Source organism: Anguilla rostrata, chromosome 9, assembly GCF_018555375.3.
Source record: "Anguilla rostrata isolate EN2019 chromosome 9, ASM1855537v3, whole genome shotgun sequence".
In the NCBI taxonomy this organism is placed as follows: domain Eukaryota; kingdom Metazoa; phylum Chordata; class Actinopteri; order Anguilliformes; family Anguillidae; genus Anguilla; species Anguilla rostrata.
The window spans coordinates 2,306,863-2,331,180 of record NC_057941.1 but is presented as its reverse complement, the minus strand read 5'-3'; the positions used below and the strand labels follow the sequence as shown (position 1 = coordinate 2,331,180).

The 24,318-nt window shown below is 41.1% G+C and overlaps 1 long non-coding RNA gene across 10 annotated transcripts; it reads left to right on the top strand.

Moving 5' to 3' along the window:
- Positions 1-2,581: 2,581 nt before the first annotated feature.
- On the top strand, positions 2,582-18,666 carry LOC135262677 (uncharacterized). Of its 10 annotated transcripts, XR_010332265.1 has the most exons (6): positions 8,520-9,067; positions 9,649-9,751; positions 15,064-15,170; positions 15,390-15,426; positions 16,799-16,915; positions 17,356-18,666. It is a non-coding gene; the product is annotated as an uncharacterized LOC135262677 (long non-coding RNA). The 10 variants fall into 10 exon arrangements; XR_010332270.1 differs by lacking the exons at positions 8,520-9,067; positions 9,649-9,751 and adding an exon at positions 2,582-2,846; XR_010332263.1 differs by lacking the exon at positions 15,390-15,426 and having other exon boundaries at positions 8,534-9,067.
- Positions 18,667-24,318: the final 5,652 nt, after the last annotated feature.

The window sequence follows — 24,318 nt, the reverse complement described above, 5'->3', positions numbered from 1 at the left end:
CTTCTCTGTGTTCCTTGGAATTTCACACAACACAGTGATATCAGTCAGAATGTAACAAATGAGGATTTTTATCATTTAGGGCAAGAAACTGTCTATACCAACACATGCAACAATACAGCAAAGGTGTGTAAGTGTTAAGGAGTCTGTGCAAAGTGATGATTAGATAAAAACACACAGAATGTATCAAATAATATTAAATTGTCAGTTTGCTCTTTGTTCCTACCCACCCCTCCTAGCTTCAAAGACACAGTTTGACGTTGTTGAAATGACTTCTGGGTAATTGGAGATTGATTTGGATCCTGTATATGATTTTATTTTATTTTTTTGGTGAATGTTGACATTTCTCTCCATAAAGTAGGTCAAGTTGCCAGTTTTACCCAATTAGCCAAACGAGCAGGTTTCCGCATGCTACTTTGGAACGTGCAATGACGGGACCTCCCCATTAATTGAACTGCCGCTGAGTCGAGACTCGTAATGTTGTGTTATGAAGCCTGCCGGCACATGCGCAGATAGACACCAACACAAATGTGTTGCCTTGAGATGGCAGAAGACTCCCTTTTTCTGCAGCGATTTTTTAAATTTACTTGCCACGGGTGCACTTCTTATTTTGAGTTTATGCCCCCCGGAAGGTCTGTACACGTCCCTGGTAGCCAATGTACTGTCACCCAATTTTCATAGCCTGTTTAGGATGCCAATCAAACAACATGGAAAACAGGTAGACTGCAGATGTTTAAATTATGTTTATCGGTATACTGCACTGTCCGGACGATACGACACTCGGTTGCAGTAAATGCAGATGAAAAACAAAATCTTCCCGCTTATCCAGCATATTTTCAGCAACAAGGCTATGTTGCCTTTAAATATTTCGTTGCGTCATCCTGTATGTATGACGTAAATGTATTTCTTAGCCGACATCTTAGACCTTTCTGTGGTCGGCTGGAGAAAAAAAAGAATTTGGTGCCACCGTGTGGAATATGAATAGGCCAACATATGTCTCATACGATTGCATTACTGTAGAAGACTGGTCGGTTTTCTCCACGTGACTGTAATAGCGCGTTTTGCCAGTTCATACGGCCACCTAATTTCCATGAACACAAATAAGTGGTTGCAAAGTCGTGTTCCAGGGCAGGTCGCTTTGCAGAACAGGTTCCATGCCGCTTAATACAGTGCCCAACGCTTGTGGACAACAGTATCCTACATACTGCTTTTTAAACCGACCGAAACATTAGTATCGCAAATGTTGCGCATTGAACTGTAATCTCACCAGGCATAGGCTATTTACACAAGTTTACATGATTTACCTCAGCCAATGTTATTTTTGTTAAATTTCCTTATGGGGCAAGTTCAATAAACTTGATGTAGCCTATATTTAACACTGCAGTTTCCTGTGAAGTTCACTGAAAATTATGACCGTTTAAAACTCGCGGTTTAATGACATGATTAGTGCCGAAATATTAACAACTCGTTTATTTTAATGCCAGCAAGGTTATGTCGAGGCATTTAATTTCATTTAATGGCAGTAAGGTTATGTCGTGGCATATTACCTTTAAGTGAAAAGCTTGCAGTTATTTCTGCAGCCAAATGAAGATGTTTCAACCGCAGCAAAAGAAGTAGCCTGCATAATAGCTAGTCAATTGTTAAGACCTCTGGCGGGAAAATATTGCTAGCCTGTCATGGGAGTCAACTTTTGAGTCAGTCAGATGTGAAAGACACGACTATGTAAAACTGCTCTTTGTTGTCACCGCTGATATATTATTGATTAGCCTACGTAGCCTTCGACCTGAAAATATCTGGCAACCGTATTTGAAAGTTAAACGGCGACTTCTCAAGGCAACATTTACTCAAGCCAATAGGGGGCGCAAGGAGACAAGACAAGTTCCACGTATTTTGCTATGAAGGCAGTCTGAAGTGATATGGAGACACAATCTGGCCTCAGTTAAATTGGCTTAATCTCACCAATTAAACAAGATAACAAACGACTGGTTTTGTGTGTGTTTTTGTTAGTTTAATAGCTGTGTTTTAAAATCAAATTCAACCCGGACTCTGCATGGGAATTTCAGATAATGACTACTGAAAGTTCCTTTCTCATTTTTTTCCCCCTTTAATGACCAGGTGAATCACTGTTGCGGAAAGCGTGATGATTTGCATATGTGTTGCGCTAATTTGAGGCGGTACAACTGTGGTTGATGGGTCTCGAACATTAGTTATAAAGGAATGGGATCAGTGAACTCAAATCTTGGAAAGAACAGTTTCAGCGAGTGAACGCTGAAACTGTTCCTTTCTGCGAATTAATTATGCTGGTAAATAAATACCAGCACTTTTTTTTAGATAAGGAACATGAACGTGTAGGCTACAAATGTCAGAATCCAGTCCCGGAGAGCACCAATTAAATGGCTATGCACCAACGAATTGTTGACTTGCTGGCTAAATAGTCCACACTCCTTGACCTCAAGGCCTTCAATGGTTGCTAACTTAAGAGAACCCAAAAATACCTGCAGACACAGTTTGACACCACAGATGAAGATTGTATGACGCCAAGTAAAAAAATAAATTAATAAATAAACAAACATAGTGCATCGTAGGTCTTCATGACGTCATAATAATTCTCTCACGCTACCAAATTTCAAATATGCGACGGCCAATGGAACGGATGGAGATGGAGGACTACCGGCAGCCATTAATATGTGGTTGGAGTTTGTAACTGTCAATCAGACACGCCACCTACCAATAGAGTAAGTCCTACTAGTTTAAGCCAGCTAGACTAGGCCATGTCCAAATCAGCGCACTTGCCTACTGTTTGGTATAGAAGTTGAACACACGCCAACGGTGTCTGAAGTGTCTACATGGTAAAGTATACCGGTGATATTAGACTTTTAAATAGGCTATATGAAAGGCTAAATAAGGTTTTAAATAGGCTATATGAAAGGAGTGTTTCACGGGTTTATTTTTCATGGTTGTCTTCACCATCGATGGATCTACTGCCATTACTTTTTGTACTCTGTGTTCCGTAAACTGCTTAATGCAACTGTGCTGCTGCTGGTCTTGCTCGGTCCCTCTTGCAAAATAAATTTTAATCGCTGTGAGACTAACATGGTTAAATAAAGTAACATAACTGCAAACCATACAATCCATACAGACCTTGAAAATGATCTACAAAATCAGTGCTCTGATTAAAGACAGTGACACCTTTTCCACATAAGCGGGCTTACTTCAGAAAAGCTCGTGTTTCACCACAATGTGTTTAATTTTACAGGTAACACCTGTGGTGTCCATCATCCACCTCCCTCTCTCTCGCTCGCTCTCACATACACACAGACGCGGCTTGTTTCAGCGGCCATCTTTGCGGCTGCCGCTCATTTTTTTTAGCTTCTCGTGACTGCTTGTCAAACTCCTCTGAGGGATGTGTGATTTACCCTGCTTCACGGGGAGTACAGAGACCCTTCAAGTGTTTATCTCTGAGTCCACATTATGGACTTAATGTATAGGCCAGCCTTTGCAAGGCACTTAGCAGCTGAGCAGCGCTGATTTATTTACCGGGGTGGGGGGGTGGGGTCAGGAGACACACTCCCGGCTCTTTTGCTGCTGGAGCGCGGCAGATATTCGTGGGGAAGCCATCGCTCACGTATGCCCCCGCCCAGTCTCTCTGCTGATTGGTTGCAGGTGTAGTCTGGTCCAGGTTTCTGACCTCTGCGAGTACATGTAGTTGGAGGCATGTACTTAACCTTATTATATATAGTTTGAGACTCTTTGGATTTCAGTATTTCTTAAAATTGGCCTTTCCATTGAAAACAGCTTCTAATAAATAAATAGTATGAGGAGTAATTTTTCAATCCTGCATAAATTTCAATACGAAGTAAACACCTTTCTATTTTATAAAATGTTTTTTTAATTCATTTTTTTTAAACAAGAGTCAGCATTTCACTAATTTACCGCCACGTGAAATGAATTTAAAAAGTAACAGAAACATACTGTAGATTGGGCTGAAAATTAATGCGCCGTTGATATGAGCAGGGCTGGAGTTTTGAAAACCTGAGACTCGTGTTTTTACCGGCCCGTGTTTTGGCATTCGTAATTTCTATTTTTCTTCCAGATTTGCAGATGTAAACGGCAAAATCTCAAGGCCACTTAGCGGACATCCGCTAATCCCGCGGTTAGTTGTTTTAGCCCCTAACAAACTCTGTTTTACACTTCCACGCGTTTGAAGTCGAGGGCTCGCGCTGACCTCCCGCGTCTCTCCTCTTACCCGCTCTTGTCAAACCAGATTAGCGTGAGAGAGACCAGAGGCGCGCTTGGCAGCAACTGGGGCTTCGATCAGAATGATTTCTTTCACAAACAAATCAAATTGGTTAAAATGTTTCGTCTGCTCCAGAAAAACCACTAACAATCTCATCATTCCCCCCGAAGTTTGATGCTTCTTTGTGTCTCGCGGAGACGGAGATGGAGCTCACGTTGTTCCAATTTGACATTCTGGGCATTTTCCCTTCCAATTCTTTCACATTATTTTCTGTGTGCGTTTCTTTTCCTTTGGTGGCTGTTTGTAGGGCTTTTCTAGAGAGGGATTGAGATGAAGAATGACAAGGTGGATGATTTCCATTTGCTGCTTATCTCCAGTGTGATGGGCTCTGAGAAACTAGATCCCCTCTGAGTTTTTAATGAGAGTCACAAATCCCTTCTGCCAGAAGATTCAGTCCCTGCTGGTCCTCTTGGTTACCATTTTACCTACTTCTCTCTGAATTCCTGAAAACTAGGAGTAGGGTTGGGTGAGTGAGGCTGAATTCCATACAGAGAATCAAAATAAAGAATAATCAAGAATGTGCTTTTGGCTGTACCTTTTTAAATGAAAAAAATATATATCTATGTATTTGTTGACAAGAACAAATTTGGGAAAGGAGTCGGTGGAAAATCTTTTTTTATGTTATGGTGACCAAACCAGTAGCCATTTATCTGTGGCCGCAGAAGTACACATCCTATTTTGAAACAGCCTGGGTAGTTAGTCTAAATCATTTCCCAGTTGAGAGCAGACATTTTTTAAACAATCTTGAGCATTTAAATACTGTTTTAAAATGGAGTAACCCTTGGCTTCTTTCCATCAACAGGCCCCTTTATGACTATTCCTACATATTTACGTTTCTGACCTCAAATGTGAATTACTGGGGTTGGACAAAATAAAGGAAACACTGAACAATATTTGAATAACGAGTAACTAATAAGGAGTAGGGCTACCCTCCACCTTCAGAACAGCCACAACCCTTATTGGAATGAGGTGGGATATTCCGTAAAGAAGGAAAGCCTCAAATTCTTTGAGGAATGAAGGAGGTGGAAATATTCTTTACACTCTGTGCTGTATAACTTCCCATAAAGATTCAAGGATGTTTAGATCTGGCGATTGTGGAAGGCCACGAGGGGTGTCTGGCTTCATCCTGGTGTTTATGAAACCACTCTTGAACTGTTCTAGCGGTGTGCTTTGGGGCTTTATCATCTCGTTATACAGGGACATCATGAGGGAGCGGTGTGTGTGTGTGTGTGCGCAGCGTAGAGTGCTCCCGGTCTTGTAAACCGGCTTCACGTTCTGTGGCCATAATATGACCACGCAGCAGAGCGATCTTCGAACCCGATGACTCCCAGGAGATGGCTGCCCAAACCATTACAAAGCCACTGCCATGCTTCACAGCTGGCAGCAGACATTGTGGGCAGAAGGGTTCCTATGGCTTTCTCCAGCTGTAAGCCTGTGCAGATGTAGGAAAAAGAGTCACAAGATGACTCATCTGACCATAGCACTGTTTTCACTGCTCAGCGGTCCAGGTTTTTGTGCTCCTTACAACAGGTTATGCATCTTTGTACATCAGCATGTTTGTGCATTAGCCTGGGATGCAGGAAAGTTTAGGAATGGGAGTTCTGCTTATGCTCAGAATGCACGGTTTTTGCTGAGACTTGGTAACAGAGGTGTTGATTCAGTTCTGTGATGATTTTTGAGGCCTTAGTTTCAGGTTTTTAGCAAGTGAATGTCTGTCCCAGGTGGAGCGTGTCTTGTGATCACTGTCCCTCCTTGGCAGTGCAGCTTGCTCGTGCTTGGCATATGACGTCACATGTTATATAATGTGAAATTTCCTTAGCTGATGAATCCATCTGAGTTTCATCATCCACAGCAAAACATGTAACATGCAAATCTAAACTAAATGCGATGCAGTTCATGTACCAGTGGTGAGTCTTCTGTGCTCTGTTGTATTTTCAGTTATTTACTTCCTCATACAGGACAGGGAAGGGAACATTAACTTAATCACACTCATACTAAAATAGAACACTGGATGTGACAACCTCACATCCAGACCTCACCTTTTACTTTAACGGTCGCTGAAATGTTCTGCCGTGCTTGTTTGCACACAGTATATGTCCAAAAGTCCACAAAAGTTTAAAAAAAAATGTAAGCTGGTAGGAAAGGGTTAAACAAAACGCCTGGTTGTTACGGGGAAGCCTGGTTGCAGTGGACCTTTGCACGCTGTGTCTTAGACCCATTAGGTTTTCAACCCTAAACGAAATCTTTGGGGCTTCATGGAATTCCCCCAAGTGCAATTTTTCAAGTTGATCTCCTTTTTTCTTTATCCCAAAAGGGGCTCCTTTGGCCAAATCTCTCTCTGAAGCCCCCACGTCTTGTTATTGGACTTGTTCGGCACAGTGTTAAGTGCGCTCCTGTACAAACACGCGGAGCCCCCTCGAGACGGCAAGCTTCTCCCGCGGTTTTCCAGAATCACTGGAAGCTAATGGGCACAGCGGCCTCAAATCCGCCAACCTGAAAATAGGGCTCTCACTGGGAACTATTAGCTCTCTTCATTGATCTCATTTTTCCCCCGTCTCCAGACAGCAACTTTAGCGAATCTGTAAGGTGCGGCCCAGAAATGGGATGGTTCAGTAATACAGTTAACAGTTGCGGTACGGCGGGATTAAGGGACTTCACTGTCTGTTGATGAGTCACAGGCTAATTTAGAGAGCCTTGATCCCAAAAGCCTTTTTAAAAAATAACCCTCGATGACTGATCACATTCTGTTACTGCCATGTAGAGCGCATGGCGGATAATTATTTATTTATGGTTGTATTTATGTATTCATTTTAGCAAGGAACCAAATTACAGAGCCTGGTGGCAGGTTTTGTGGCGCCATATCTGAATCACGCACGAGGCCACCGGTGTTGGAGGTTTTGGTCTTTTGGTTTCTGCGCTTCCCATTTCCGTGAGGTATAACATTTTGGTGCCGATGGATGCTGGCTGATTATCGCGAGGGAGGGGAACTGTGGACGAATCTGCACATACTTAGCCCTGGCAGAGAGACCCCGCTCGCTTAAGCTCCGTCCTGCGCGGTGGAAACCGATCTGTAAATAATAGGCACATGTGTTTGAAACTAGGGACGCATTTCAGCTCCACCGCAATGGGGAGTGCCACTGTGATGTCAAACGTCTCGTCCAGTGTTTTATGACAATCATATGGTAATAACCCAAAATGCCCTTAAAGAGGCTCGCAGGGAAACGCGTGCTTGGCCCCCATCAGGTGTTTCTGGTTATTTGAGATGCGTGCCTGCGCAATGTTACATCGAACTGATCGCCCCTGACGGGGATGTGAGTTATTGTGGCTGGAGTATGTTCTATACAACGCAGCGGTAAACAAAAACCTGAAGAGAAGACATCCTTGACCTTCACTGACTCCTTCTTGGTTGAAACGTAAGGTTTTCTTAATTGTTCCCGCTTGCGGAGTAGAGAACCTCCGCGAGAGCCGACCGTTTGAAAACACTCAACGTCTCCATACTCTCTGCCGCCTCGATAACACGCGCTGGACAAAGTGTCCCCGAGCGAGCAACCCATCACAAACCCGCTTCAAACTCCCCGACTGAGCCCTTATTTTAAAAATGTCAGGAAAGTTTAGGGCATATATTTCATGGAAAGCTTTCTGTTCTTTTCAGAGGAAGGAAGGCATCCCATGGGAACATCCCGGAAGTCGGTAACCGATGCAAATATAACATTACATCATTTAATTATTTATTTACAGGGCAGATTGCCCGTTTCAGGAAAACATACATAGCTTAAGTAAAAAAAAAAAAAAAAAACATTTATCCATTTAATCTACACAGGGACGTGATAGTATAAGAACACTAAAGATTTAAAGACGCAGGCCTGTGCATCAACAAACTACAGCGGGGCTTTTCTGATTTTTCCTCAAAGTGTGGAAAAGTAGCTTCTTTTAAAGAGGTATCGGACAGAAAATGTTTTGACAACAATTTACATCGCTAGCTATTTAATAATCGCTATAATGCTAAATGAAAGTTGAGAAAAAGCAGACCCCGAGGTAAATTGGCGACAGGCTAGGGTTGCAGGAATATGGCAATTATTTAAATTGATCAGGAGATGGTTTCCTTGATAACCAATTAGATCGTCACTGATCGTGTTACATCATGTGGAGAAAAAAAAAGCCTATAAATTGCTTAGAACGTACTAAAGGCTAAACATAATTTCCTCTCCGAGTAATTCTGTTTGATAATGACAGAAGGTGGATGGAACTACAGATATGGTTGCAAAGATGGCTTATAAACAATAGTGTTTCAGTTGATTTAATTAGCCGAGGAAGTATTTAGAGGCTCAATTGAGATTGCAGTGGGAAATTGCTCTGAAATGGCCAGCCCTGATTTTTCACATTGGGTGCCGTGCGCGAAGGATTTCACCCTTTCTTTGTAGATAATTAGAATGACCACAATCACTCCCTGGATGGCCACTGATTGGAGCGCACACATGCCATGAGAAATATGAAAAGTGGCGTTCCTTTCAAAGACCAACGGCTGCTCCTGCTCCGCGTAATACTGAGAATTTGTGCTGTTTTGAAATGAGTTGGCAGCCTCCTGGCAGTAAGCCATTTTATTTGTAAAGGTTTAATTAACCCCCATCCCCCTCTTTCAGCCCCATCTCTACCACATATTCTGAGAAACTGTGTGTTTTGATTTTTTAAAAAAATATTTTGGCATTTTTCTCTGGCTGCTTTGTAAGCGCACGATGGACTTGTTTGTGGAAAAGGCCGTGCGTTTATAACAAGGTAATAACTCTCCAATTCATCTGCTGCCATAGATCACTGAGGATATTTTTGTGTAGTCTTTATAAATACCGAATATCATCACAATAAAATATAAATGAAGTATTGCTTGAGCAGTAGATCTAGTCACATTTTTTGCGCACACTGAATTTATCCAATAGTCCGTTCTGACGGCACAGTCTGTCTTGACTTACTTTTTGTTGCCAAAGCAGCAAAATTTATCGGGGAAAAAAAGAGAACATCGAAAGCTTAATCCACAAAATTTCCAAAAAACTTACTACGCTGAACTTTATCTTTCTTTCAGCAGTAGTAGACATGGCAAAGAGGGCCTCTTATTATCTCGCGGTATCTGGGTTTAGCCACCGAGTTACCGCGCGGCCGCTGAAGCAAGCTGGAAGAAATTCCCTCATTAATCCCTTCTTTATTAAGCAGCTGTGAAACAGGACTCATTCTTGGCTCATTTTCTTTCTTTCTTTCTTTCTGCTGTTTTTCCCCAAAGGGGTGAAAACATGGCCCGAATAATCTCCGCTCATTCGCAGGTGGTGTTGTTTTTCGGAAATAATCCCCCCCTCTTTTTCTCGTAGAGGGTAAACATTTGCTACACGCTGCTGCGGGGAACAGACCGCCAGCCGAATTGTGGCATCCAGCCCTTTCTGATAAGGCTTTAAACTCAAGAGTGATTGTCAGGTTAGTTGACCATACTCAGCTGAGTCTTGCAGTTATGACACATTTACTGTTCTTAAGCGTGGCTATTAACCTTTTCTGTAACCTCAATGAAAGTACTTTAACCCTTTGAAGAATAGGTTTTTTTTCCCTTCAAAATTCACGGGTCGGTGTTCTAGAACTCCACTGCTTTCAGCAACCAGTCGTGATTATGTCAGCATTAGAATGTTAAAAACATTCTAATCGCATGTTTGTGATCATACGGCTTAAAGGGTAAATAATTAATTTTGTAAGTATCACTTGATGATTATTTACTCAGATAAATCCAATTAATTACCCCATTTACCTTGAAGAGCCCTGTAGAACCCTTTGAAGTATCCCAAGGGGTGCTTGTACCTCTAGCTGCACACTGGCTGATGGAGAGGGTTGTCACAACATGATATTTACTTACAAAGAAACACCATGAACTGTGCCAGTCTGTGTTCTTACCCCTTACCTCAGATGTTATAATTGTAGTATAAATGTTACAGTATTTTGTATAACATTATCACTGTAACGCTAAAGTGATGTTTGTGAATCATCAAATTTTCTGTGCTTCCCTATTCTAGTAGGCCTTGAAGATGAGTTTGTGCTCAAGCACACATTTTTCATACTTTTTCTGCGCTGACATGTGGGGAAAAAAGGTTTCTTGCATCTTTACTTGTCTCAAAGTAATGTCAACCCCTCAGTACTTGGTAGACGATCGGAGATCGCTCTGGATAAGAGATCAGTAATACAGTAGAAAACGTAGAAGTGAAGAGGGCCACTGGTCCACATGCCGACCTGACTGTGCGGATGCCTGAGCCTCTTCGGGAGCTTAAGCGTCCATTTTATTGCTGTTATTTCTGCAGGATTTCAGGGTTATCCGGCGCTGCCACGTCCACGACATGGTGAGCATTTGATTTAGCCACGGGTAGAAACTGAACGGATGAGTGAATATGCAGCATTATGCTCCCGTTAGCTCCAGTGTCATAATGCGCTTTACTGGTTGCATCAGCAGCTGTGCAAATGGTTTTTTTATTTTTTTTATTGTGAAATTGAGATTTTTATAAAAATAGCTGTCAATCCTGAAAATCAGGGGATTTATGTCGGTGCTTACATCATTTATATATTTTTTAAGCTGATCATTTTTAAATGGCTCATTTTAATGACTATTTTCTGTTGCAAAATACTGACAAGTTCAGTTTGACCAAGGCATTTAATTATTTTTTAAACAGTCTGCAAAACGGATATTCTACAAATCATGCTATTTTTATATTGTGAAAATATTTTGTGCAGAAATAGCCTCCTTTTTTTCTCTGTTGACCTTTACAGAATTTCTCAGTTAAGGCACAAAAATGTTCAGCATTCTACCCAATCAAATGTTAACCAACTGATACTCTTTGTTTCTAACCAAGGAAAATATCCGTTATTTTACGTTATTTAGCCTAAATGGATGCATTTCGTTATCATCAAAATTTGCTCACGATGTCCATAAATTAGCGTAATAATACCCTGCACATGTAAGAGAGCCTAGACTTGAAAGGTTACATTGGCAGTCAAATCACCTGAGTATATAACAAAATCAACTGCAATTAACAGTGTTAAGGAAATCGTTTATTGATCTGCAGGCACTAGCACAAGACAAAACATTATTTGCAAGTCCCTGTGTATGATGGTGCAGAACCGGATGATAGGATCACTCTGTGACTGCAGCAGTTCACAATGTCCTGAGCCCTGAAGCCTTGTCATATTTTTCAGTTGAGATTATCTCTTCGATAAGATGCACTTGACCCAACTGCAGCCCTGTGGATTCGTAATCAGTGGCGTCACTGGGTTTGGTGACACACGATACGGTCGACCGTTGGTGTCACCCGATGTTGTCGACGGGTGGGAAGGGGGGGTGGTGAGAAGTGCTGTTCGAAGTTGTCGACGGCGGGTACGACGACGACAAAGCGCTTCTCGTCGCATTCATGTCGCTAATTAAATCAACCGGCAGCAAACTGCATCGGAGAAATTCGCTGTTTCAACACGTCGCTACACAAAACTCTGCACAAAAAATTGATTGCCAGTCATTTCGGTGCCACCCCCCTCTGATGGTGTCACCCGGTGCGGTCCGCACCCCCCTAGTGACGCCTCTGTTGGTAATTAAAACGGGTGACTATTTTCAGCTTTAAGCACGGTTGTTCTTTCCACTAAGAATGGAAGCAAATAAAAATGTCCATTACGGATCAACGTGCGGGGGTGCATCGCCTGTGTATTTCCATAGGAAACGTAATCGACACATACACGGACAGGGGCTTTGTTGTTTGCAACTGTTGGGCTCACGAATCAGATGGTACTATCAAAGCTTTGTGGGAACTTGTGGGGACCAAACCGAAAGGCTTATTTGCATACATTATGGAAGGTGTACTACTGCTGTCAACTACTGCTGCTACCGCTAAGATCTATTTAATATGAGGTTTTATTTGTTCCAGTAGGCCTGCACTGTTTTGATGGTTTAATACTTAACCAAAAAACCTGATTATGACGCTCTCTCTGTCTCTCTCTGTTTTTCGCTCTCTCGCTATCTGTATATCTGTCTCTCGTGCGCACACACACACACAAAATAAAGTACTTCTCCAATTCCAGTTCAGAGGTCTGTACTATGAAGCGATATCAAGTTATCTTCCCTTTACCAAAGCTGAATGAACAGAGGAACCTTCTGACCTTCAGAATCTATTTTTACACCTTGAGTGTGTGAGATTTTGAGTGCTGAACATTAATCAAATGTGTAAGAGAGGCCAGCTGTTTCTGTTGCCTTGTAAAAATCTTACATGAGGGCCATACTGATTATGAGTGTGTCTGCGAGAGAAAGGAATTGCATTTATTTTATAGTTAATGTAGGCCTATAATATGATTTCTACCACAGTTGCCATAAAAATCAATGTACTAATCATACTTTTGAAGAAAAATACCTGAAAAAAATATAGGAATTTTTTTTGTAAGGATCCTACTGTCATAAATACAATACCTACAAGTACATTTACTGTATTAGAAACAAATGTATTTCTCAAGACTCTATTAAAATAATATATTAAAATCCCCAAAAATGTAAGTGATAAAATGTGATAAACCTCTGACACTTCAAGAATAATTAGTACAGGTGGATTTCAGAATTTATTTTGTACCAGATTTCAGATGACTTTGTTATGACAGCGTCTAAATAAATATATACTGAAACAAACAGAAAAAATACAGAAGACGACATGGTGAACACTTTATAAAAAAAGTTGTGAAAAGTTCACATTCTTGTTCATTTTATCTGTTCAGGCCACTATTTCAGAATGGCAGACTAGAGGAAGCAGTCTTTTTACCCTTTCTTACATTTCTCTGCCCTCAGTTTAATCTGTGCGCTTCTGTTTCTCATTAAACGAAAGGGGAACATCAAGCCTAATGTATAGAAATGTTTAATATCAAAATTAATTAGTGGGAATGTTAAATATGCCTGTGTTCAGACGTGTGATTTTTTAGTTAAAGTGGGGCTCACAGAGCTTGGAGATTGGTATCGATGGTGGTGTTCCACTGTAGTTGGCTACTCCCAAGTGCACAAACAGGGTCCTCTTTGAATGTATTCCAAAAATAGCTGTGTTGTGGTTATAAAAGTACAGTACTTTAATTAATATTAGTAAATAAATGCATCCCTTTACCTTAAACCTGCCTGTCAGTCCGTAGTATTTATAGTGAAGCTACAGCGTTAACAGGCAATGCTAGCAAACCTTCCTACGCTGCACTGAAAGCTGCCCCCCCCCACCCCCCCAAATTCAGACTGTGTGTTCACGCCTATACAGCTGTCAGGTGGGATGTCATTTCGCGCTGCTCAGTTTTGGCCCGGCTCGAGCGTCTTCAGTCGTAAGAAGGCTCCCTCTGCCAGTGGTCGGGTGAAGGGGGAAAAATGGCCGCTCGCGTTTGCTTACTCTGCAGAGTTTTTCCTGCGGGCTGCACGTTTATACAAGCTGACGTTTCACACTCAGCCCAGCTGGAGCCGCGCTGGAATGCTACTGCTAACGACAGCCTTTTTTTGCTAAGGTGTTTTTGGGGGCCCTAAGCAAAATTTTTTTTTTTTCATTTTTTAAGGAGGGGAGGGGGAGGGGTTGTGTTGTGACTGTGGGACCGGCTGGTGGGGGAGATTTTGATTGCAGACGGTATGATGGTGGGATGATGGGGGGGATGTGATTGTGGACCAGACAGTGGGGGAGATTGCCCTATAAAGTGTGCTGCAGGACAGCTCAATGGTAATTGGTGTAGAGAAGCACTGATGAGTAGGAGTGGATGTGTTGCTATGGGGCACTTATAGCACTGTCTGTGCCTCCCTGCTCAATTAAAGGACGGCCTTCCCTTGTAGGATGAGGTCAAAGGTCACGGTCAGCTACGTTAGTTAAATTACATAGTTCAACAAGCATTTATAGGCTGTAGGGCAGAGTCTATGCTTGTGACACCTTCACCGAATGACCAGGTGTAGCCCCACAAGAATAGTTCGGGGGTTTGAAGTGATGGTCTGCCAGGCTGCCTTGTGCTGTTTCTCCTTTTTTGCTGGAACTATTGTAATTTTATATATATATATATATATATATATATATATATATATATTTTTTTTTTTTTTTTTAACAGAAAATAATATTTAAGGCCTTGATGCCATCACTGTGAATTAGTAAAAGTTTGGGGAATCTCAAATGTGGATTTTAAAAATTCCATTGATGAGGATGGTAATGTACTTAAAAAAAACAATACAATGAAAAATAAGAAAATGAATAAATCTTTTGTCAGAAGTCCTATTTAAACATTACTATTTCAAAACCTAAGATAATTAAGAAAAAAATATTTTTCACTTTGCACTCCTCTGTTCTGGTTAATTGTTCAGTCCTTCATAAATTCTAACATTTATAGGTTTATCTTAACCTGTATATTTAATAAATATGTTTATGGTGATTGGATTTTATTCATGTGGTAAGATGCCTGGTTAAATCTGGTGAAGTGTTAAGAGTGGCACTTTTACATGCAAATGTACGCAGTCCTTTTAACTAATAACTGCCTCTTCTGAACAAAACAAACTATTCTAAGAAACTCCAATGCTGCAGAAAATTGTTCCTTTCACGTGTGGAAGAAATTAGTCAATGATGCCAATTGGCAAGAAGATCAGTTTCATAAGATATAAGTGCAAATGCACGAGTTGCCTCTGGACTCATTATAGTTCATGTATAGCAACTGCCAGTCTCCCCTCTAATGGAGAATAATTCCTCCTGTAATCGTCAGTAATTATTTACTTCCTTGCGTTGCAGTACGTGAGCCTGTTTGCACTTGTTGGTTTTTCTCGTTGGGATTTTTCTCTGAATGAGGCGTCTGCGGAACTGCCTGCGCAAGAGCCGGTGGCTGGAACGGGTGTTGGGTTAGGGCCCAGCATTGTTGAGCACAATTTCGTAAACATTGGGGGGGGAGCTCACGGGCGTATGGTTTCATTTAAACTTTGGTGGGAAGAAACACTTCTGGACCACCTGGTCTCGCGTCGTCGAACTTCACAAGTTTCACAAGCGCACTAGCGATTAATTCATGTGACGGTATCGAGGGTGACGTATCTCCCTGTCTCCACCCAAACCTGTGTGTGTAGGTGGACTATGTCTCACACAGCCTCCAAGAGGCTTCTGGTGAGTTTCCTTTTTGTAATGCTTCTGTGAATCTAACCAGGAAAGATACCGCTGAACCTTGAATGCTACACGGTAAAATATCCAGGGTTAATTTCACTCTAACAGAGTACATATGAGTCAAATAGGGCCCACATGTACTTTGTAAGAGTGTATTTAACAAGTGAACATTTTGCTGTGCAGAGACCCTGAAAGCAGGAAAGATTTTTGACAGCACATTCTTAGATCTTTAGTTCTGACAGTACGCCTACAGCTATATTTAACCCGCCTGAAATCCACATGCACTTTTACAACACATTACATCCATTCAGCACTCCACGTGTAAACCTACCTTGATTTGGGCTGGAGCCTGTCCCCCCCAGCCCAATATCCACTGAACTGCATGGACCCTGAGAACTGCAACCCTCTAGGTTTTTTTAAAAGACAGCTTTGAGATGATAATTTCTGGTGAATTCTAAGGGGAAAAATACTTCAGGCTGCTGATCAGTATATCTCAACCGCAACATGAAATATTTATTATATGAAATTATTTTTCTCATCATCATGCTATATTATGGGGGGGGGATCTGTCCTGTTTTGTAATAGTAGGGGTGGGGGGGGGACCAAAAGCTAGCGTAGCAGAGAGATATATTTATGGTGGTGTTATGAAATAAAGAATCGATGTTTTCCTTCACCCACCGTTTCTCACGCCTCCCTAAACGTCGGCCGCAAAGAAAGGCCTTTTTGTTATATGCGGCGTTACCATGACGATCTTTTCAAAATGGTGGAAACCTACACTGAAATGCACCGATAACTCCATAATAGCTGCTCGTATTTGCGCAGGCCGGTGTGCCGGTGTAAGAAGTCTTTATACTCCTGTGACTTATCATGTGAGTACAAGTCCGGTTCTAGACACCTGTTTTTGCTATCATTGAAAGGCCACCCACGCGGTGTGGTTGTGAGACCGTAACGCATGTCGTGGAATAATGTTCCTTTAGCCAAATCTAGAATCTGCGACAGATATCGTGGTCTAAAGATGCATTAACTCAGTCGGTGGTCCATAATCTGAAGATACACAGCTGAGCTGGAAACATGCTCAAGCTGAATAGGGAGCTTGGGCCGGTGTGAATTATGAAAGCAATCTGAAGTACCTCATCCATAAAAGTTATGATGTAGTTAATGAAATTTACACACAACCTTATTAATTATTGTCGAATGGCACTCCGATGCAAGCTACATGTAGCCTGCTCTGCGCCCGTTTAACTAGGGCTAAACAAATATTAGCCTATGGGCCCTGTTATCAGTCCATTTCCATGTTCTTTCTGTTTTTAACCTACCTTAATCACAGACAGGCTTAAGTAACATGGTGTTTTTTTTTTTTTTTTTAATTCACCAGTGCATTCACTACTGCCCTGTATCAGAAGCTGGCTTGGAAAGGCAGAGTCAATATAGTACAGAGTGGAACTACAGATACAAAGTGCCATTCAGGCATTCTGTTACCTGTGCTTCACAGGTGAGAGTTAAACTTCACGATACGAAGCAGAACATGACAGTTCATGCACAATTTCTGAAAATCTGATGACAGCAGCATCCTGTGTAGAAATATTGCCTGGCATAGAGAACATGGAGGCAAGGGGTGTAGCCTATCATTGAATTCATCTCTACCAGATTTGTCTCGAGAGTTTTTTTTAATTCTCTGATATGTGGATGTGAAGCTGTTTTGTCAAACTGAAGTTCAAAGTTCGGCGCACTTCTGGAAGTCGCTCTAGATAAGAGCGTCTGCCAAATGATGTAAAATGTAAATACAACTCCTCCACTGTTTTTACTTTTTCTGGGCAGATACTTCAGTGTATACTCTAGAGTGATCAGTTAGCTTTTAAGGGCTCTTTGTAATGACGCCTGTGGGGAAAGTGCTTCTGATGTTGTGTTGACGCAAAGCCTCACTCCTTCCAGCTGATCTGCCGCGACGTGGACCCCTGGGTTTATCAGGAGCAGTGGCCAGACTCTCTCCCGCTCCATCCAGATGTGGCCCTTTTTCGATAGTCGGACGCAGCCGATGCCCGTGACGATGTGGCTGGTAACCGGGCCTGTCATTCATTCACCCCACAGAACCCCCGGCATCGCATATCGCTGCACAGCCACCACATCTCACCCACGCGCAGAACCAGAGAATTTATAACACGGCTCTTTCTCCCTCTTCAGACTTCTTAATGTTAAAATGTTAATTCTCTGAAGCGTTGATGTCTGCACTCTTTGGTCAAATGTCAAAACGAAAGGGAAAGGACTGTGTGAGCGGGAGGCATAATTAATGTCCCTCAGGGAGCTGGTATATCGAGAATTATTACAGATTGATTTAAACATTTTTCAAGGCGATGCTGCTCTCCTTAGCCGAGCGGGAGGAAGGCCGGCCCCAGTTATTTGATCCCTGTGAATAATGATAGCGCGAAGGTCTGAGCCGTGTTCCTCGCTCGAAGGCCAGGGCCTAACTGCTTTGTCGGTTGCTAACGGGAACGAAGCTACTGCTTTGGAATAGCCCTGAAAACCAAAATAGCACAGTTCCCTCGTAAAAAAAAAAAAAAAAAGTAGTGTTTTGAACCACGTTGGTCATGTTATGGGGTGTGCTACCATACTAGACATATGATGTTTCTCAACAAAAATACACAGATGCACCCTTATGCCCCTCTGCTTAATGCTTTGGCACTTTAATATATCATTATTCCAAACCGCACTTTGAAAAATGTAAAAATTTCAATTTAAATACTCTTATGCACTTACCCCGCTCTGGGCATGTCGAAGTGTCCTTGAGCAAGACACCTAACCCCTAACTGCTCTGGCGAATGACAGGCATCAATTGTAAAGCGCTTTGGATAAAAGCGCTATATAAATGCAGTCCATTTACCATTTACCATACCTATAGCAAGTTGCAGTTTAAATTTGCCATTTAAAATGACCTAAAACATATAAAAGCTTAGACAACCTGAAACCTTTGTGGATTCTTAAAGTTACAAGATATAATTTAACACAACAGCTTCTTTTTTTTTTTGCGAGGTTGAATTTTGCAATCTGTTGCACCAAACTTCACTCCCAGAAGTTTGGTGCAACAGACAGCGCATTCACTGGGCCTGTAGATGGCGCCAAATACAATGTGACTCTTATTTTGTTTTATATGCAGGATGTTATATTTTTATCTGATAGGAGACAAAAGACAACAATGTTTGTTGGGGCTGTGAGTCTTCTTTCTAATAAATTTAAAAAATCTCTTGAGTTCATGGCCCACATCTGATGGGCTTCACAATGAGTCTATAGAAACAGATTAAGACCACATTTACACAGAAAACTCAGAAACATCCCCCGAAACAAAAGCATAAATGATTTTTAGGATTTAGACTTTTAGTGTGCCATTGGGCCTCAAATCGAAGAGTCCATATAAGAAGTAACACGTACAATTTATTGATTTTGAGAACTAAATAATTGATATAGTTTAAATAAGTGGCAAATGCATAATAATGTACATTTGTAGATCAGTCATAGAGCAGCGCTTTTATCATTTCTGAACTAAACAAAAAAAGCCAACATAATTTTATAAATCTATAAATGAGCAAATTTGGATATTTCGTAGCTGGTGGGACAGTTGCAGTAGATCTTGTATCCGAATTAATCATGGAGAGTCTCAATACTAGAATGCCCTTCACCTCAGTGACAGTCTTGAAGATATCGTAAATGAGAGGGCAAAGCATTAGGGTGGAGTCTTTAGGACACATTCCACTGACATCCATATAAAGGGTTAATCATTGTCCTTTACTGACCAGCTGGCTGCTCCAATGTTTGGTGACTGGAGAGGAACTCGGTATCACTTTCAGTGAAGTCCAGATTTTTCCTTAATATTTTAAAAAATGTGTTTTAGAATGTAAGCACAGCAACCCGAGCTTTGATATTAATATAAATTATTACAAAATTCTTAGTGATTTCAGATAGACAATGATTTTACTTATCTTAGACTTTCTCTAAAATTTCTACAGTTTGACGTTGAGAGTAATTGTGGACACAACTGCATTTGTCCATCTTTCATTCAGATTCGCACGTCTGAGGCTCGGAGTGTACTACGTCAGTATGCTAGCGTGATAATTCTTGGTCTTATGTTCTACAAATTCTTAAAAGCAACAAAAACAGATGAGTTCTCAAAAATATTCATCACATTATTGTCCGATTGTTTGGTAATTGCAGTGCGTGTACGATGATAGTGTAAGGGGGGTGGGTGAGAACGCACGGACTGTAATTGCAGGGAGTTTTGAAAATGCAGCAGTCTGCACTAAGTTAATCTCTGGAAACAGCCAGAATGTTCTCACCATCCACAGCATTCCGTGGAGGGATTGCTGCAGTTTCATTTCTTCTCTGACTGAATGTTTAAATGAAAACAATCTCTTTCCCTAAACACACACACACGAGCACACAAGCGTGTGCACACACACACACACGCAGACATACGCACACAGGCGCACACACCTACACACACGCACATACACAAGCACGCATGCATGCACACACACACACACACAAACACACACCCACAGGCACACACCACACACACACACACACGCTCATACACATGCATGTATGCAGAAATGCACAGATATAAAGTATTGGTTAAAAAAGCATGTTTTTCCACGAAATCAGACATGCCTTGTAATTGCAGTTTCTGCAGATTATGGTAATTATCTGAGTGTCAAACCGATCCAAGCAGTTATTTATGACAGGTTTTGCACCCTGTTTCCCTCCAGTCTACTGATAAAAGCCTATATTTTTATTCATATAGCCATGCCTTATACAAGTATAAGCCAGGCAAGATTTTTTTATCTTTGCCTTACTGGTAATGTGCAGCGTAGATGGTTGTGATGCGTAACAGTTTATATAATAAAGCACAGTTCAATCATTAAATTATTGGTTACCGTGATGTGAACCATCATTTACTGTACGTGAGGTCTTGAAAGACTTGTATGAATAGTCACTGTACATGGTGGCAAAACATAAAACAGAAATAGTGAGAAAAAGGTTTTGCACAGCTTTAGTGGCTCTTTATTGACACCTGTGGCACCTGGCAGTGCTGATATCTGTCGCAGGTAGTGGGGGACAGACGTACCTGGGGGGTTGTGCTGTTGTGATCAGGCCACAGGTAGTGGGGGACAGACATACCTGGGGGTTGTGCTGCTGAGCTCAGTGACTGGCAGGTTTGCAGGTTCTCGTCCGGCTGCTTTGTGCCAGGGAGGTTGATTCTCAGCATTATCACCACTCTTAGGAGGAGTCACTGAAGGTATTTGACTTGATTTGTTTTGGCGACATCAAGATATGCAAAAATAATAATAAAATTAGTGTTAAAGAAAACCCTGATGTAATATATTTCACTATGACACCGCACGTCATAGCTTTTTTGGCTCAGAATTGATGCCGAGCATTTTACTGTGTGGATTTTAAAAAAAGGTATCTAAATAATTGCACTGTAGCTATTTGTTTGAGTCTCCAAGCCTAGTTTTCACTTTGCAGTTACATTCTCCACAATTTTACATGAGTTATTTTTTTATTATTTTAGTGCTGGGGGGATGGGGGTTAGGGGGGCGGCATTAACTTCTCAAATTATCTTTTCAAATATGTGCACATGAACAAGTAAAAAAATAAATAAATAAATAAAAACCTTCAGATGACATTCTGAATGAAAAGAGATCCAACATGTAATTCCAGGGAGAAGGACTGATTTATAGCATGCCCATCAATATTTATTACCCCTGTCATTTTTATTGGAATTCTTCTCGATTCGATAGTAAAATCAATAATGTCCATTGATAGAAGCTCATTAAGATAACAGTATCGCACTGTATCTGACAGGCAGTCTGTTTCTGAGCCACTCAGTAGGCGATATTATTTGTCCTGTGTTTATGACGTGCCACAGCTGCATAAATTAATGATGCCTTTTCTACCATAAATATTTATGATAACAAACGGCGCGCATTTATACGTGTCTCGTTCTGCAGAAAGGAGAAAAGTGGGTTGCTGGGAAATTCAACTTGAGATTTCTCTTGAAACGCGTTATATTTGATCACTACTATTATTATTTACACTAACTTGTTGGGACGTATTGGCTTCATAAGTCACCGTCGTAAGAAAAATAGGATCCAACCCGGATTTGCCGGCGCTGAGTGATAGACCTGTGTTTTCCTTGTGCACTTAGTTCAATTCAAATTAGAGCGCAGAGACTTATGGGAAGAAAGCCTTTTTTACTTCAGCTCATTTTCAGAGTCCGTCTAAGTTGTATGCAGTGTATGGTTTGTGATTATTCTTTAGGTAGCCATTTATTGATAAAAAGTATATAGACACACACACACCCACACACACACATTCACGCGCGCGCGCGCACACACACGCACACTGTAAAATGTTCAGTATCAATTCAATTCTTAAGAGAGTTTACATGAGTCGCTGTGGTCGCGTAAGATTTGATTTAAATTTCACATTGGACATTTCACTATATATATGTATATATATTTCACATCAGTCAGTATATACTGACTGATGTGAAAATTTGTCAATATTTGTAAATATTTTAATAGACCATTTATACACTTGATTTCATTTGACACAATGAAAACGCTTTAAGATTTCCTGGTGGCTGTCAAATGCATACAATTGCAGTATGGATTGTTCACAATATATCAATCATTATATTTACCATCCCATATTACTGGGTGTAAAGGTCAAACAAAGCTGACAAAAGACATGGTTTGGTGTAGACAGTTGTGTTAATATTGCTCAATTGTGTCAATAACACAGATATGGGAAAAGCTGGTATGGTGCTGTGGAGCGATACCGCATTGATTATGCAATCAGTTGTGTCTGAGAGAGCGTGACACGGGCTGAAAGGTCACGAGAGCACCTTATAAAGCCGATACCTTAAATCTTAAATCCATTTACATAGTTACGAAAAGGATATTAATGCCATCATATATTACTTGGCTTGTTTTTGTGTGTCATGTGGAATATTTTAAATGGGATAGGCCTACCTCAAAGACGACTCCAAAACCGTACCGGGTTTATGCCTTCATTCCGCGTCGAGACTGTTTTCCTGAATCGTTTCTGCTGTGGAAGATGTTGGGATGTTTCCTAAACCTGAATGTTTCTGGGGCATATTGACGCGTGCGTATTTACGCATTGTATGTGCGTATATTTTGTGCAGGTGACTGCATATTCACTGTCGAATCTCGAATTAAAAAGGAAAAAAAAAACATTTAAATGACTCCTGTAGTCCTAAATAGGCCTAGTTCAATAATCTCAGACTAACGCGTCACTGTATGTACGGTTATGGTTGGATGCAATTTGTTTTATAGTGACTAAAACTCCAGCAAACTAGACATTTCAACATATCACGGGTGGTTAGTGGACAAAGATTCATTCGGCTACTGTGCCTGTAATCTATGGTTTGGCCCAGGCGAAACCACAGGAGCTCGCGGCAGAATGCTGCTGCGCGCGGTGTGTTGTAACTACCCGCAAAAACGTGTCACAGACCATGTCGTTGATGTCGCCGAGAAGCGAATTTGAAGGCAGCGCGTAAAATACTGCACTTATCTGCGATTCTGCTTAGAAACGTGGGCGAGACTGTATGTTGACTTCTATTGCTAAATCTGGATACCACGGTGGTCGGCACGACTGTAGCCTATATTTGTGATTTAGATTTTGGCTTGTTTGAAAAACAAACACTGGCCTATAACCTACTTCCCAGGCGCAACCTAATGTAGGCTAGTTCCATTACAGAATTGTATTCGATTTTAGAAATTACGTAATTGCTTCCTTAAACTGAGAAATAAGATGATTTAATGTCACTCTTCTTAATTTCCACCAGAGTACCTGTAGTTATTATTAGCTAGCGCCTGTGTCCAGTTCAGCAGTTTGTGCATTGTTGGCTTCGGACTCATTTACACAAGCTGCAACATACACCTTAAAATTTGAAAGGGACGAAAATATCTTGTAACTTTAGACATATCCCATTTGTTATTCTTTTCTAGTTCAGTTCCAACACGTGGTTCTCCCTGAAAGCTCAGTAAATATTAACGTCTTAGTCGAGCACTTATCTATGTTAAAATATGAAAAGAATGCTTATTTACATCTCGTACAATGGGTCTAGCTCCACGTAAGCGCTAAAAGCAACAAAGGAATATACTATGTGCCCACGTGTTCCCACACAGAAAATATCCAGTGTTAATTCAACTCCAGCAGAGTACATATGAGTCCAATAGAAACCATGTGTCCTCTGTAAGAGTTGATTTAAAACTAAACATTTTACTGTGCATGTCGTTTTAATACAAAACTAAAACAACAGAATATAAAAGACACTGTGTAGCTGTAATAAATCACAGAATTATATTAAAACTCGTCTGATTAAATTTTACCTCTTGACTCGTATCTAAGGGCCGTGTGAAATATGGGGTGAACAATCAAAACTAGTAGGCTCTCGCAAGGATTTGCGTTTGAAGGTCAATGTGTTTTCGTGTGGGCCTGCTTCCCGAATGACTGGTTTCATTTAGCATACGTAATAATAATAATAATAATAATGATAATGATAATAATAATAATAATAAAACACAAAAGGGGCTTCAGATGTCGTTAGATTGCCCCATCATTTTTTTCACCCTATTTCGAGAAAGGCACTGGTAATGGAACGTTTTGGAATTTGATTGACACGTCCGTTGTCCCAGTATAGGCGAGCTTTAATTTACGATTTGAAGCTTAATGCTTATTACGTGCCATACTCGCTGGCCTATCTTACATTTCCGTGACAACTAAATATACAACGGTCAGGAAAAAAAAACAGACTAATCAAATTTGCTTAGATTTGTAGGCCTAAAACATTAAATTAGGTTAATTGCGGCCTGA